This window comes from Leucoraja erinacea, chromosome 10 (assembly GCF_028641065.1).
Source record: "Leucoraja erinacea ecotype New England chromosome 10, Leri_hhj_1, whole genome shotgun sequence".
In the NCBI taxonomy this organism is placed as follows: Eukaryota; Metazoa; Chordata; class Chondrichthyes; order Rajiformes; family Rajidae; genus Leucoraja; species Leucoraja erinaceus.
The window spans coordinates 7,873,648-7,890,378 of NC_073386.1; the positions used below are offsets into that span (position 1 = coordinate 7,873,648).

Here is a 16,731-nt window from a genome sequence, read left to right on the forward strand (position 1 = left end):
TGAAGAAACTTGAATTGAAAAAAATAAACTCAGTGGCAAGAGAACAAATTTTGTGGTGAGGACCAAAGACAATGACTTCTGTCTTCCCAGCACTTAGTTGAAGGAAATGTCTGCCCTTCCAATGTTCAACAAGCAGTCTGACAGTTTGGAGACAGTAGAGTAATCAGTCATTATTTTGACTGGCTCTTACTGAAGATACTCCCAAAGTTCAGGCCAATTCCTGTCAGCTAATTTTCCTTAAAATGACATGACTATTTTAATTATAGAAAGAACTTCAATTTTTTTCCGTGTTTCTCACATCTACGTTTGTTACAACTATGTTACAATTCTTAACTCTAAATGTTTTTAATACAAAACTATATAGTTGAACAGACTATGGTGGTTGACATGAAAGATAATTCATGTCAATTCTACAGAGGGTACTTGACAAGAGATGATATTTCAACATAATACAGAGAGCAATGTCCAGCTGATCTTAATGCAGGATCGGGGAGATGCAGCGAGACCTGGGTGTCATGGTACACCAGTCATTGAAGGTAGGCATGCAGGTGCAGCAGGCAGTAAAGAAAGCGAATGGCATGTTGGCTTTCATAGCAAGAGGATTTGAGTATAGGAGCAGGGAGGTTCTACTGCAGTTGTATAGAGTCTTGGTGAGACCACACCTGGAGTATTGCGTGCAGTTTTGGTCTCCAAATCTGAGGAAGGACATTATTGCCATAGAGGGAGTGCAAGAAGGTTCACCAGACTGATTCCTGGGATGTCAGGACTGTCTTATGAAGAAAGACTGGATAGACTTGGTTTATACTCTCTAGAGTTTAGGAGATTGAGAGGGGATCTTATAGAAACTTACAAAATTCTTAAGGGGTTGGACAGGCTAGATGCAGGAAGATTGCTCCCGATGTTGGGGAACTCCAGGACAAGGGGTCACAGCTTAAGGATAAGGGGGAAATCCTTTAAAACCGAGATGAGGAGAACATTTTTTCACACAGAGAGTGGTGAATCTCTGGAACAGAGGGTAGTTGAGGCCAGTTCATTGGCTATATTTAAGAGGGAGTTAGATGTGGCCCTTGTGGCCAAGGGGATCAGAGGGTATGGAGAGAAGGCAGGTACGGGATACTGAGTTGGATGATCAGCCATGATCATATTAAATGGCGGTGCAGGCTCGAAGGGCCGAATGGCCTACTCCTGCACCTAATTTCTATATGTTAATGTTTCTATCACGTGGTTCCAGTAGGTAATGCCCCTGTCCCACTTCCCCGAGTTACTCACGGATTCTCCCGAGGTTTCCCCTTGATTCAAACTCGGAGATGCCAGCGTAGGTACTAGGGTCTATTTTTTTTTTTACTCGTGGACATTTTTCAACATGCTGAAAAAACGTCCCAACTTACCTGATGCCCCGAGTACCTACAGCTTCTACAAAATATCTACGGTCTCCTACGGCCTCGCTACGGACATTCTCCGAGTTTGAATCAAGGGGAAAACACGGGAGAATTTGTGAGTAACTCGGGAAAGTGGGACAGGGGCTTAACAATTCTCCCATAAGAGAACAGGTCTTGGTCAAAATAAGTGCTCTTATATAACAAACAAATTGGGGCAGCTCCGAGGCTTAAAATCAGCTCTTTAATGTTTGGTATTTTGTTGAAAGAAGACACCTCAAAATGTGCTTCTTTAAGGCTCCGCAACCAACTACATAATTAAATAACGAGTGAAACCTGAGACTATGACCAGATGCAAAAGACACACAGCTGAGGCAACCTGTGAAAACAATGATACAGTTTCTCAGTTGGAGACTGACCTCCAACCTCATCATCCCCATCCTCTATGCTATTGGTCAAGTTATTGAATTATAAGCCTCAGAGCCGCCCAAGATGTTTGTCATATAAGAGCATTTACTTTGACCAAAGCCTGCTCTCTGATGGGAGAATTGTTACCTAGTCTTCAATGGTTCAATGGTCCTTTATTGTCATGAGGTACAGTGAAATTTGATTTACCATACAGTCATACCTAAAAAGCAATATGATACAAAACTACATAAACAGCCACCGCAGCTGCGTGTGAGAATCCCTAGGGCACACAGCATTAGCGGAGACCCACAGCCATCAGATCAATGTTCGGGCCACACACACACTACTTCACCATGATGTGACCAGAGTTGTGCCGACCGCTGTCACTCTCTCTGTAGTCCCTGTCCGCCCGAACAGTCAGAAAGCTGTCCACACTCACACCAGACTCCAGGATGTTCTCATGGCGCAATGTCCCCGCAAACACCAAGATTACTGCACTCACGGCACTCCCTCCGAGTCCCCACCAGCGCAGGTAGCACGCCCATCTTGTTTTTCGGTGACTTCACATTCCCCACTGTGATGGAAGGCAAATAACTTTTACCTTCTTCTTCCTTGGAAGGGAATTACAATATTTTGTACAAAAATAGCATACCTATCTCAAGCATCGTAGTTAATCTCACTCAAGATCATTAATACAAGCAGCCTGTGGGGTTCAATATGTGCAAATTTGTTGTTAATGCTGACATTACCGCAGTAACTACATTTGCTTGCCAAATGCTTTAGGATGCTCTGAGATCAAGAATGGCATGACATAAACCATTCTTTCACACCATCTCCTCATGCCAACATTAACAAAACAAAAACATAATATTCTGTAACTTATTCATAAACTATTTCACTGCAAATTATACATAAAGAGCTTTCAATTGCATTTAAATAAACAGGCACACAAGTGGATAGAGTTGTAAAGAAGGCGTATGGTATGCTTGCGTTTATTGGTCAGAGCATTCCATACATGAATCAGGAAGTCATGATATGGCTTTACAGCACTTAAGTTCAGCCACATTTGGGAGCATTGTGTACAGTTCTGGCAGTCACCCCATTACACGAAGGATGTGGAGGCTTTAGATGAGGTTTACCAGAATGCTGCCTTAATTAGAGCGTATAAACTATAAGGAGGAGGTTAGGATCGTTTTCTTGGTTTGCTTTCTCTGGAGTGTCGAAGGCTTAAGGGAGACCTGATAGAAGTATATGAAATTATGAGAAGCATAGTAAGGGTTGCCAGGCAGGACATTTTTCACCAAGATGAAAATATCAGAGGCTGGAGGGCATAGCTTTAAGCTGAAAGGGGAAAAGTTTAAATGAATGAATGATACTTTATCACATGTGATCTGCCATAGTGAAATTCTTTGTTTTCATACCATACACAAGGCATGCAAAGAGTCGCCAGGTAAAGGAAACCAACAAAGTCACAAAGTGTTCAATGTAGTCCCAATGGTCCCTCTTCGTTCTTGGTGGCCCCACCACAACCGATCAAGTGTTTACACAGAGGGTGCCGTGGAAGGCAGATATGATAGTGGCATTTAACAGTCTTTTAGATAGGCACATGGATATTCAGGGAATGAAGGAATGTGGATCATGTACAGGAAAAGGAGATGGCACGTTTCCTTGGCACGTTTTGCATGGACGTTGTGGTCCAAAGTGGCCTGTTCCTGTGTTGTACTGTTCTATGTTCACTTTACAATATGCAATGAAAATGCAAAGAATCTTGTGATATAGGTCATTGGTGGAATTGGTATTGGTTTATTATTGTCATGTGTACCATGATAGTGGAAACTGTTTTTTTAGCCTGGTATCAAGGAAATCATACCATGCATGAGTGCAACAATGCAAAAGTAAACAGAGTGCAGAATATAATATTACAGCTACAGAGAAAGTCCAAATGCAAAGGCTGTAACAAGATGAATTGAACGATCGAGAATACATCTTAAGGGGCTGTCCCACTTGGGCGACCTAATTGGTGAGTTTAGAAGAGTTGGAAAAAATGACAAGTTGAAGACCTCCTTCGACCACGTTGAAGACTAGCTTCGACCAGCTACGACTAACTTCGGGAAAATTGGACGCCGAATAGTGGAGAGTGAAGACGACCTCCCTTCGACTATGATGAAGACTATCTACGACTACCTTCGACTACCCTCGACTACCATGCCGATCTACTACGACCTACTACGACTAAACCTACGAGTATAAAAAGTATTGATATATTCCATGGTGACCTTTTTTTACTCGCGTGCATTTTTTAACATATTGAAAAAACCGCCGCGACCTAGCTGACGCCTCGAGTACGCAGAGACCACTCTCGAGCATGATGGGAGAGTTACGAAGACCTCCTACGACCTCGTGTCGACCATGCTGCGAGTATAAGTTGAGGGCAAACTCGCCAGAACTCGCGGATTAGGTAGCCCGTGGGACAGGCCCTTTAGCATATGGAAGATCTGTTCAGGTCTGATAACTGTGAGGAAGAAGTTGAACCTGATTCTGATGGTCCATGCCTTCAAGCTTTTAAATATCTATCTTATAATATTATAATATAATATTTGAATAAATGAAAAACTCCTGATGGACAGGATAGATCAGTACTGCACGCAAGAATGAGCAAACATTTAAAAAAAAGCTAACTTCACTGATACCGGTAAATTGGAACATATTATACAATGTGCAGGTGGGTAAGCAGGGATCCCGCCAAAGGAAGTGAACAAATGGAAGACAAATTGAGAAAATGTGATTTCATGTGCACGAGATCAGAGAAAGACAATGAGTATGCTGCATGAAGACTTATATGCTGCAGATATAAATTGTTGAAAGCTAGTACAAGCAGAAAGGATTATGAAAACAGCGAGTGAAATATTGGTCTGTTGCCCATGGAAGTTGGAATCCATAAATGACAACTTGACATTCTGATCAGATACAACTCTATCCAGTCACCTTACAGAGAACTGTTTAAGACATTGGTTGTCTCAAAAGATGCAACAAAACTTGAACATGATGGCAAAAAGGGATGCACCTCATCAGAATACCCCTGAAAACTGCTTTCCGCCATACTTCCAATCATTAATATTTGCTAAAGACTGATACAACACAATGAACCCACTTGAATTATGGAAAATTCTGGAAAGGAAAATTATGTGATCATAATCATAAGATCATAAGTGTTAGGAGAATAATTTGGCCATTCGGCCCATCAATACTCCACCATTCAACCATTGCTGATCTATCTCTCCTAACCCCATTCTCCTGCCCTCTCCCCATAACCTCTGTCACCCGTACTAATCAAGAATCTATCTATCTCTGCCTTGACTGACTTTCACAGCCTGCACAGCCTACTGCGGCAAAGAATTCCACAGATTGACCACCCTGACTACAGAAATTCTTCCTCATCTCCTTCCTAAAATAACGTACTTTAATTCTGAGCTTATGACCTCTAGTCCCGGACTCTCCCACTAGTGAAAACATCGTCTCCACATCCACTCTATCCAAGCCTTTCACTATTCCGAACGTTTCAATGGGATCCCCCCTCATTCTTCTAAACTCCAGCAATTATAGGCCTGGCGCCATCAAATAATCATTATATGTTAACCTACTCATTCCTGGGATCATTCTTGTAAACCTCCTCTGGACCCTCTCCAGAGCCAGCACATCCTTCCTCAGATATGGTGCACAAAATGGCTCCGAATATTCCAAATGCGGCCTGACCAGCGCCTTATAGAGCCTCAGCATTATATCCCTGTTTTTGTATACAACCGCTCTCAAAATAAATACTAGCATGGCATTTGCTTTCTTTACTACCGATTCGACTTGCAGATTAACTTTTTGAGTATCCTGCACCAGCGCTCCCGTCCCTTTGTACCTCTGATTTCTGGATTCTCTCCCCATTTAGAAAATAATCTATGCCTTTATTCCTACTACCAAGTGACTCCACACTTTGCTACACTATATTCCATCTGCCACTTCTCTGCCCACTCTCCCAACCTATCCAAGTCCTTCTGCAGTGTCCCTGCTTTTTCTACACTACCTGCCCCTCCGCTATTTTCGTATCATCCGCAAACTTGGCCACAAAGCCTTCAATCCCCTCATCTAAATCATTAACATACAACATGAAAAGCAGCGGCCCCAACACCGAGCCCTGCAGAACTCCGTGGACGTGCAGCAGTTTGTTCCTAACACAAAACATAAGTGAAAAACATATCAAAGCACCTCCATATGCCTCGTCAGACAAAAACAAGACAAAGGAGATATTAAATTAACCCCTTGGACAAAACGGTAATTTCAGAAGGATCATGCAGGAGGAGACGACAATGAGTTGTCCTTAGCTCAGCACCTAAATGGCTGCAGAAGCACCTACCAACAGGGCTAAGAGATCAGAGAATACACATGTAACTAACACTGAAGGGAAACAAACGTCCAAATAGGGTGGTAGGGATTTGGAAGGCCATAGAAGTTGAGCAGGGTGAAGTTATGAAGGGATTTGAAGGCAAAGATGAGAATTTTAAACAGGAGCATTTGTATACAAACTGCCAGCTGAGACCAGAAAATATTGATCTCATGGATGATTGAAATAATGCATAACAGGCAAAAGAAAATTGGAATCAGTTAAAATGTATGTAGTGTGCAGAAGGGAGACTCGCTTGGAGTGCAATGAAACAGTCAAGTTATTTAAATAACTAAAGGATGGTTAAGGATTTATTCTGAGGTTTAGAGAAGGGGAAATTATGAGCTTTGCTAAACAGAAAGGAGGCTGGGAGGAATAGTGGGAAAGCTTCCAAACAGTGATGATCAATCATCTGAACCAACCAACTGCTCCATAATCTCCAAACTAAAGAGCGTCAGCCAAGTAATTTACTTCAAATGTTACTTATTATTATACTTTAGCTATTATCAGAACTATGCAAAATTCTGTAATCTATCAGGAAGAAAGTGTTAACTGAACCTATTAGAAAATGATAAGAAGGCAAAGGTAACATGCAATTATCTTCTGAGGACCAGATCTCAGAACTGGCAATGGAGACTCAGGACTGGCAATGGATATTCATATAAGAAATCCACGTACGATCTCGATAAAGCCATCAAAAAGGCTAAAAGGGACTTTGGTTCCAAATTGGAGGATGAGACAGACATTTGGCAGCTGTGTCAGGATTTATACACCATCACTTCCTACAAGGCAAAAACTAAGTGACAGCTCAAGCGACAGTGAGGCATCACTTCCAGATAAGATCAATGTGTCATATGCACACTTCATATGGAGATCGCTGACGTACCCTCTCGGGCTCCCCAAAACCCCAGATGATATTGTAGCCTCAGACACCAAGGCTGACGTCCGAAGATCCTTCATGACGGAGGACCCTTGGAAAGTGTCTGCAACTAATGCTGTACCTGGTCACTTTCTCAAAACCTACGTGGACCAACTCCCTGGAGTTTTTGCAGACATCTTCAACCTCTCATTGCCAAGCTTTCCACTGCTTTAAAAGGACATCAATAATCCCGGTGCCTAAGAAGAGTAACATCCGTGGAGATTAAATGCTTTGAGAGGTTGATTATGGCGCATAGCAACTATTACCTCATCAAGAACCTAGACCCACTATAATTTGCTACCACCACAATGGATCAATAGGGGACACAATGTCGCTGGCTCCCCACTGCACTGGAACCCTAGCAGAAAGCTATGTCAGGCTTTTGTTCATCAATGATAGCTCGGCTTTCAACACCATTACCCCCTAAAAACTTGTTCCCAAGCTTAGGTAACTGGTTCTCAGTGCATCCCTTTGCAGCAGGATCCTGAACATCTTCATTAACAGACCACAAATTGGCAATAACTTTCTCCTCCATAACTATCGGTACAGGGACACCAAAAGGCTGTGTGCTCAATCCCTAATTCTACTCACTCTATACCCATGACTTTTAGCCGGACACAGTTCCAACTCCATCTTTAAATTCGCCGGCAACACCACCGATGTTGAATGAATTACAAATGATGATGAGCAAGAGAATAAAGGGGGGATCAATCATCTGATTGAATGTGCCACAACAATCATGCTCTCAACATTGGTGAAACTAAGGAATGATTGTTGACTTTAGGAGAGGGAGCGCAAGTGTTCACAAACCTGTCTTCATAGAACATACAGAAGTCTGAAAACTGACCTCCAGATTCAAGAACAGCTTCTTCACAACAACGAAACAGGCTATTGAACACTACAAAAACCAAGTAAACTCCAAAGTGGCTTGAATGCACTTGGGAATTTTGTTTTGTTTTGCACTAATATCAGGTTATCTTTATTTATTGATTTTTTTTAGTTTGTTTTATTATGTTATATATTGAGCAATGTTTACAGGTCCATTCTGGAGCTGCAAGTACAAATGTCATTGTTCCATTTCAGTATATTATCAGTGTATGATCATAGCTGATTTCACTCAGGCCTCAACTCCTGTCTTATGGCAATTATCCACATCTCACAATTTCCAACCTTTCAAAGATGTATCTGTCTCCTCTTGAAATACCCTGGCGATCTAGCATCCATAACCCTCCAGTATACAGAATTTACCACCTTTTGCCAGAGAAAAATCGTATGGCCCCATCTCCTTAAAGCAGGAGTGTCAAACTCGCGGCCTGCAGGCCGGATGTGGTCAGCAAAGGGGTCCGATCCGGTCCGAGGGATGATAGGGCTGCAGCTACCCGCGGTGCCGGATCGGTCTGCGGATCGGACTGCAATCCAGCGAGCATGGTCGCATTTTACCCGTGACCTAAAATGAGTTTGACACCCCTGCTTTAAAGGTTGGCCCTCTAGTCTTTCATATTTCCTCCATGTGGTAAAATACTGACCTTTTAACATGTCTACGCCACTCAGCATTTTATATACTCTATCAGGTTTCCCTTCAACATCCAATGTTCCAGAGAAAACAATGCAAGCTTGTCCAAGTTCTCCTTGTAGCTGTTAGTTCAGTGAAAATCATCGGGATGATTCCTTGCTTGTTTTGATTTGATGTAATGGGCTATGGTGTCAATGATGAGGAGTCGCAGGCCACTCAATCAGGTTGCAGGCCACTGAACTATCATATCTTTAATATCGATCATATCTATATTTAAGAGGGAGTTAGATGTGGCCCTTCTGGCTAAGGGGATCAGGGGGTATGGAGAGAAGGCAAGTACGGGATACTGAGTTGGATGATCAGCCATGATCATATTGAATGGCGGTGCAGGTTCGAAGAGCCGAATGGCCTACTCCTGCACCTAATTTCTATGTTTCTATGTTTCATATCTGATGAGTCTGTCCTGCACGAGTCCAAAAGTACCTTGAAGCCAATTAGACTGGAATAACGTGAAGATATCGTGATGTGAAGGGGTGGCACGGTGGTACAGCGGTAAAGTTGCTGCAACCAAGTTCAATCCTGACTATGTGGGGAAAATGGAGGACGACTGGCCAAATGTTGTGCCTTCCACCACAGTGATGAATGCTGTGGTGGATGTTTGTGTTAAATGTTTATTGTGTATTGTGTGTTCTTTATCATTGTACCGCTGCTGGCAAATTCATTTCACTTGCACTTTATGTGCAATGTGACGAATAAAACCGTATTGTATTGTATCGTATTGTATTGTGTGCCGTGTGTACGGAGTTTGTACGCTCTCTCCATGACCAGCTTGGGTTTGCTCCAGGATCTCCGGTTTCCTTCCACACTCCAAAGGTTTAGAATCATAGAGTGATACAGTGTGGAAGCAGGCCCTTCTGCCCAACTCGCCCACACTGGCCAACAATGTCCCAGCTACCCTTGTCCCACTTGCCTGCACTTGATCCATAACCTTAGGTTAATAGACATTTTCAACCAGTCCCTGCAAACCTGCATTGTCCCTGCCTGCTTCAAAGTCTCCACTATTGTAACTGTACCCAAAAAGCCAAGGATTACTGGTCAATGACTACAGGCCTGGCTCGCTGACCTCTGTAATCATGAAAACCCTTTGTTGGCCCACCTGGAAAGCATCACAAACCCCCTGCTGGACTCCCTGCAGTTTGCAGACCGGGCCAATAGATCAGTGAGTTAAACTAAACAGTTTAACATAATTACATTAAACTCTAAATTAAATTAAATGAAACAGCACCTAGACCGCCAGGGGACCTATGCAAGGATTCTGATTGTGGATTTTAGCTCTGCATTCAACACCATTGTGCCAGAGCTACTACACTCCAAACTCTCCAAGTTGACTGTGCATGAACCCCTATGTCAGTGGATCACAAACTTCCTGACTGACAGGAAGCAGCATTTGAGGTTGGGAAAGCACATCTTGCACCCTCAGATCCTCAGCATAGAAGCACCGTAAGGCTGCATACATTCCCCTCTCATTTGCTCTCTCTACTCTAACGACTGCACCTCAACTGACCCCTCTGTCAAGCTTCTCAAGTCTGCAGATGACAACCCTGATTGTTCTGATCCAGGATGGGGAGGAATCTGCCTTCAGACAGGAATTGACGCAGCTGCCATCGTGGTGCCATCGCAACAGCCTGAAGCTCAATGCTCTTAAGACAGTGGAATTAATTGTAGACTTAAGGAGAGCTTCCCCCTCCCCTCAATCATCATCAACAACACTACAGTCACAACTATGGAATCATTTAAGTTCCTCTGAACCATCATCTACAGGGACCTTAAATGGGAGGCCACTATCGACTCCACAGTCAAAAAGGCCCAACAGAGGATATACTTCCTGCGGCAGCTTAGGAAACACAACCTGCCACAAGCAATGATGGTCCAGTTTTACACCACCATCATAGAGTTTGTCCTCACCTTCTCCATCATGGTCTAGTTTGGCTCAGCCACCAAGCACGACATCCGTAGGCTGCAGCGATTCATTCAATCAGCCAAGAAGGTTGTTGGCTGCAACCTTCCTCCCATTGACAAACTGTACACTGTAAGGGCCAGGAAGCGAGTGGGTAGGATCATCTCTGACCCCTCTCACCCTGGTCACACACTCTTTGAATCACTTCCCTCTGGAAGGCGACTCCGGACTGTCAAAGCCACAACAGCCAGACATAAAAACAGCTTTTTTTCCCATGAGCAGTCGCTCTATTCGACAACCAAAAGTTTATAGCCTCTTTTTACTTTGGTACTTTATTTTCACATGTTTAACTTATATTTTATTTTTAACTGTTTGCTGTATATTGTGTTTTTATCCTTTTGCGAACAAAGTACCAAGGCAAATTCATTGTATGTATAAATTCTTAGCTAATATATAGTTTTTTTTTATTCATTCAATTGGCTTGGTATAATTGTAAATTGTCCCTAATGTGTGTAGGATAGTGTAAGTGTGCAGAGATAGCTGGTCAGCATGGAAACAGTGGGCGGAAAGGCCTATTTCTGTGCTGTGTCTCTAAACTAAATGTCAAAAGCTTCCATATTATTATTAATTGAAAATTAAAAAAACAACTTTTGGAGCAGCTTTCCCTGTTAATTATGCCATGTGCAAACTGCAATTCATTTTAACAATGCATACCTTGGTTATTTTGGGGCAAAAATTAAATGATGTAACTCAGGATGCAGCTTTCCATTTGCATAATCAAACAATGAGCATGTCGTTTATCATGTCAGCATGGTAAAGGTTTGACTTTGAATGTATACCTTGACTTTAGGACTGCAGTGCACAACATTTGTGGAGAAGTGAAGTCGATAATCCAAGCCATTTAGGTTCAGTTTTATTATTGTCACATGTGCAAAGGTACAGTGAGAAACTTTTGTTTGTGTGCTAAGCAATCAAATCAGATACTATATATGACTATATTCAAAACAAATTCAAGACAAAAGGTAGAAGAAAGAGAATATAGTTCTTAGCATTGTCGCGTAATATTTCCAGACAGAATGTCCAATGTTTGCAACGAGGTAGGTTGGAGAATCGGAACTGTACCCAAGTTTATAGAAGTCTGATAACAGAGGGGGAAAATTTGTTCCAGAGTCTGGCGATGCACACTTTCAAGCTTCTGTATCTACTGCCTGACTTGTTGGCTGCTTTCCTGAGGCAGAATTAACCTGAACCTAAGTGGCTTGGATAGTTGACATAGCTTCTCCACAAAATGTCAAAGTATAAATTCAAAGTCAAAGCTTTACCATGCTGACACAATGAAGGTCATGCTGGTGCATTTGATAATGCAAAGTGTAGATGGAGCCAAGGCACTGATATGAATACAAATTTCCATAATTTCCTGAGTGCAGAATTTGCTGATACCGTTCTAACCGCAGTCCAGAAATGGTTCCTCGTGTTGACGAGAATGAGAACAAAACCTTCCTGCACTTAAACTCGGAAATCTGGTGCTGGTCTTAGCCACTCCTTTTGTTTCCGTGGACAAAATGGGTTTCAGGGAGAGAAGCAAATTTCAATTAAGCTACAAATTGCTGGTCCGTGTTACATTCACTAATTACTGACCTGCTAATTGAATATTTTCTGATGTTAAGTGTAATTTAAAAATGGCACATTTCAATTAAAATGTTAGCATGAGTTTTTAAAAGGCACTATTTTTAATACCGTTGTAATATTTTTCTGTGTTTCGGACACATTCTAAGTTATTTGACAACCAGAAACACTAGGGCTTGGGTAAAGCAGTTATCAAACCATTTTTTTATGTAAAGGTCTAATGTAGTTAACAAGTAGGCCTCATTTGACAATCAGGAATCAACTTTGAATTTCCTTCATTAAGTACTAGGGAAGGGACGTGCTTAGATTGGCATGGTCACTGAAGTACGCCAAAGGAATGCATCCCACAGGCCAACTTTGTTTAAATGCTTTAGTGTTTGCTACATTTGCTTATTACATTCTTACGCTAGAGCCATCACTTGCATCAGGTGCCTATGCGATTCTTAGAACTCTGTAATCCTATTTATTACTTTGTTAATTTGAAACATGAAACAGGAACATGTTTTTTTTTAAAAATCAAGATAAATTCCACAGCACCTTCAATGCAAAACCGATACACCGCAACGTGCACACTTTCACCCAGTTGTGAATCTGTGGAATTCTCTGCCTCAAAAGGCAGTAGAGGCCCATTCTCTGAATGTTTTCAAGAGACTTAGGTAGAGCTCTTAAAGATAGTGGAGTCAATGGATATGAGGAGAAGGCATGAACAGGGTACTGATTGTGGATGATCAGCCACGATCACAGTGAATGGCGGTGTTGGCTCAAAGGGCCGAATGGCCCACTCCTGCACCTATTGTCTATTGTAATAGGGCCATCGTAACATTTCTCTATATTTTTGCTTCATTGACGATTATTTGTTTTGAAATCACAATTGTGATGTGGGATCTGAGGCTAACCTGATAATCCTTTCCTCAAAGATCCTGGTGTTTTTTTTTAAATTAACTAATTTCCCCAGTTCACAGAAATGTCATAATTTCAAGTTACCCAGCTCAGTGTGAATTTCTAAACTTATGAATCACAAACCTGTTCACACATCATTCTACACCCAATCCTCAACATTAAAATGGCACGCATCCTTCATCACTTCAACTTAAACTGCTTTAATTCTCTTGCATGATTTCCTTCCCACCCATCACCGATATTCTTGCCTGTCCTCTTCATTCTCCAAACTCAATGTGATCAATCCCTCTTTCCCATTTCATACAAGTTCACCTTTACTGCCTGTACTATGAACGGGTTTTCCATTTGTGATCATTGTCAATGGCTAGAACAAGCTTGTGTAGGAAGGAACTGCGGATGCTAGTTTACACCAAAGATAGATACAAAATACTGCCAGGTCTGAAGAAGGGTCTTGACCTGAAGCATCACCTTTTCCTTTCCTCCAGAGATGCTCCCTAACCCACTGAGTTACTCCAGCATTTTCTGTCTATCCTTGATAGACCAAGCTTGCCTGCTAACATCGCCAATGTACAGGATCAAATCACAAACTGAGGTCAGCTAAACACTTGCTTATATTACCTGGACTATGATCTGGACTACACTTCTTCCCACCCTGCTTCCTGTAAGGACTCCATCCCCTACTCCCAATTCCTCCATCTACACCGCATCTGCTCCACGGATGAGGCGTTCCACACCAGGACATCTGAAATGTCCTCATTATTCAGGGATCGGGGGTTCCCCTCCTCCACCATAAATGAGGCTCGCACCAGGGTCTCTTCCATACCCCGCAACACTGCTCTCTCTCCCCATCCCCCCACTCACAACAAGGGCCGAGTCCCCCTAGTCCTCACCTTTCACCCCACCAGCCGTCACATACAAAAAGTAATCCTCCGTCAGTTTCGCCACCTCCAACGTGACCCCACCACTCGCCACATCTTCCCATCTCCCCCCATATCTGCCTTCCGCAAAGACCGCTCCCTCCATAACTCCCTTGTCAATTCTTCCCTTCCCTCTCGTACCACCCCCTCCCCGGGCACTTTCTCTTGCAACCGCAAGAGATGCAACACTTGTCCCTTTACCTCCCCCCTCGACTCCGTTCAAGGACCCAAGCAATCGTTCCAGGTGCGACAGAGGTTTACCTGCATCTCTTCCAACCTCATCTATTGCGTCCGCTGCTCTAGATGTCAGCAGATCTATATCGGTGAGACCAAGCGGAGGTTGGGCGATCGTTTCGCCGAACACCTCCGCTCGGTCCGCAATAACCAAGCTGACCTCCCGGTGGCTCAGCACTTCAACTCCCCCTCCCACTCCGTCTCCGACCTCTCTGTCCTGGGTCTCCTCCATGGCCACAGCGAGCAGCACCGGAAATTGGAGGAACAACACCTCATATTCCGTTTGGGGAGTCTGCATCCCGGGGGCATGAACATCGAATTCTCCCAATTTTGTTAGTCCTTGCTGTCTCCTCCCCTTCCTCAGCCCCCCTGCTGTCTCCTCCCATCCCCCAGCCTTCGGGCTCCTCCTCCTTTTCCCTTTCTTGTCCCCGCCCACCCCCGCCCCCGATCAGTCTGAAGAAGGGTTTCGGCCCGAAACGTTGCCTATTTCCTTCGCTCCATAGATGCTGCTGCACCCGCTGAGTTTCTCCAGCTTTTTTGTGTAACCTGCTTATATTACCTGCAGGCTTCAGGTTCGGGCTTGGATTCAATGTGCCTCAATGTCATTCAACCTGCTGACACTTGTGCCTCACTACATTCCCCTCTACCATTATGTATGCTGGGTCTGTATATTTATCGAGTCATGGAGTTAGAATCATACAGCACGGGAACAGGCCATTCGACCAGCTTGTACGTGCCAACCAAGGTGTCCCATCCCATTTTCCTGCATTTGGCCTATATCCCTCTAAATCTTTCCTATCCGTTAGATTGAAAAATGGCCCCAAAGGAGAGATAACAGAGTCTGCTGCCATCTGTGGCAGTGTATGAATATTCTATTTTAGAAACTTAGAAAATAGGTGCAGGAGGCCATTTGACCCTTAGAGCCATTCATTGTGTTTATGCTGATCATCCACAATCAGAAACCCATGCCTGCCTTATCCCCATGCCTCTTGATTCCGCTTGCCCCAAGAGCTCTATCCAAATCTCTTTTAAATTCATCCAGTGAATAAGCAAGTTCCCTATTCCGAAAAACGCAAAAAATCATGGGATTTGTCAAAGGTCAAACGCAATAAATAAAAATCGAATGAAACATTGTAGATTCAGTGAGGATAGTTTGGGTCTGATTTTTTGTCTTTTTTAAAGTTTGTATTTGTCAGGGGGCAGATATACGAGTGGGAGACGGGGTGGGGGGAAGAGATTGGGCAGCTGCACGCGCACCGACCCACGCCTCACCGCAGCCAGGATCAAACCCGTTTCCCCGGCAAGCGCTGCCAAACCACTACTGAACCGTCCCCTGTCGTCATGTTCCCCTCGCCCCCACGCGAGTGTCCCATCCCCGCCCAGGGGGCGGCTGGAGACGTCCAGACCGACAGGACACCAGCGCCCAGGCCCAAATCCAGCACGGAGAAGTGCCAACCCCAATTCACCTCCGCCTCTCCCACCGGGCCAACCGACAACCCGGACCAATAACGCCAGCGGCCCCAAGCCCGCAGCCAGCGCCAATTCCAGCCCAATCCCGCTCCAACTCCAGAGGAACCCCACACCCCGATGGGCCTCAACGGCGCCAAATGCTAGTTCACCTACAGCCTGGAGTGCAGAAAGATGTGGGGTGTATACAGGTATATAAGATCATTAGGCGAATAGATTGGGAAATGCAGTCTTTTGCCCAGAGTTGGGGAATCAAGAACCAGAGGACAGATTTAATATGAGGGGGTAAACAGCCCGAGGGACTTTCTTTTTACACAATTGGCAGTGGGTGTATCAAACAAGCTGCCAAAGGAGGTAGATTGCAACGTTTAAGAAGCATTTATGTAGGTACATGGTTAGGATAGGTTTGGAGGGACATTGGTGTGGGTGTTGGTCAGCCTGGGCATATTGGGCCAAAGGGCCTGTTTCCAAGCTGTATGACTATGCTCAACCTCAAGTTCTTGTACCTGCCAACATTGCCCCATGAGGTACAATCTCAACAGCCAGCTCTTAAAGGGACATATAATGCAAACAATATGTTTCTGGCTGAAGAGGGGTGTTGCTACTAAATGAACGCATGCTCCAACTATGGGCAAGATGGAGTGCTAATAGGTCAGACTGGTGAACAGCAGCATTTTCAAGAGGCATGTTCTTTGTACATGGGATCCCAAGCTCTTCAGGGCTGTACCCAAGTATTCTTGACATGAGAATGCCAGTGAGGTCACGACAAAGATGAAGCAGTTTGAGCTTTTTACTTTCATGAATCCGGTAAATTAGGCAAACGACAGAGCCCCATTCGCCTACTAATGTGCGATAAGAGATATAAGAGAAGTCTGTTCATCTTGAGAATGGAGTTCAGATGACTTCCCTAATGCAGCAATGAGCATCAAATGGAGGTGTGACAGCATGGAATAACCCCTAGACAAAGTAGCTGAGCGACTCAACA

The 16,731-nt window shown here is 43.8% G+C and overlaps 1 protein-coding gene and 1 long non-coding RNA gene across 6 annotated transcripts in view; both read right to left on the reverse strand.

Annotated features, from left to right (window-relative positions):
- znf644b (zinc finger protein 644b) overlaps window positions 1–16,731 on the reverse strand; it is a 107,905-nt gene that overhangs the window by 70,424 nt on the left and 20,750 nt on the right. The gene's annotated exons all lie outside the window — the stretch shown is intronic.
- On the reverse strand, window positions 10,954–15,431 carry LOC129700740 (uncharacterized). The gene is made up of 2 exons (XR_008724092.1): window positions 14,839–15,431; window positions 10,954–13,746 (listed from the first exon to the last, which is right to left on the reverse strand). It is a non-coding gene; the product is annotated as an uncharacterized LOC129700740 (long non-coding RNA).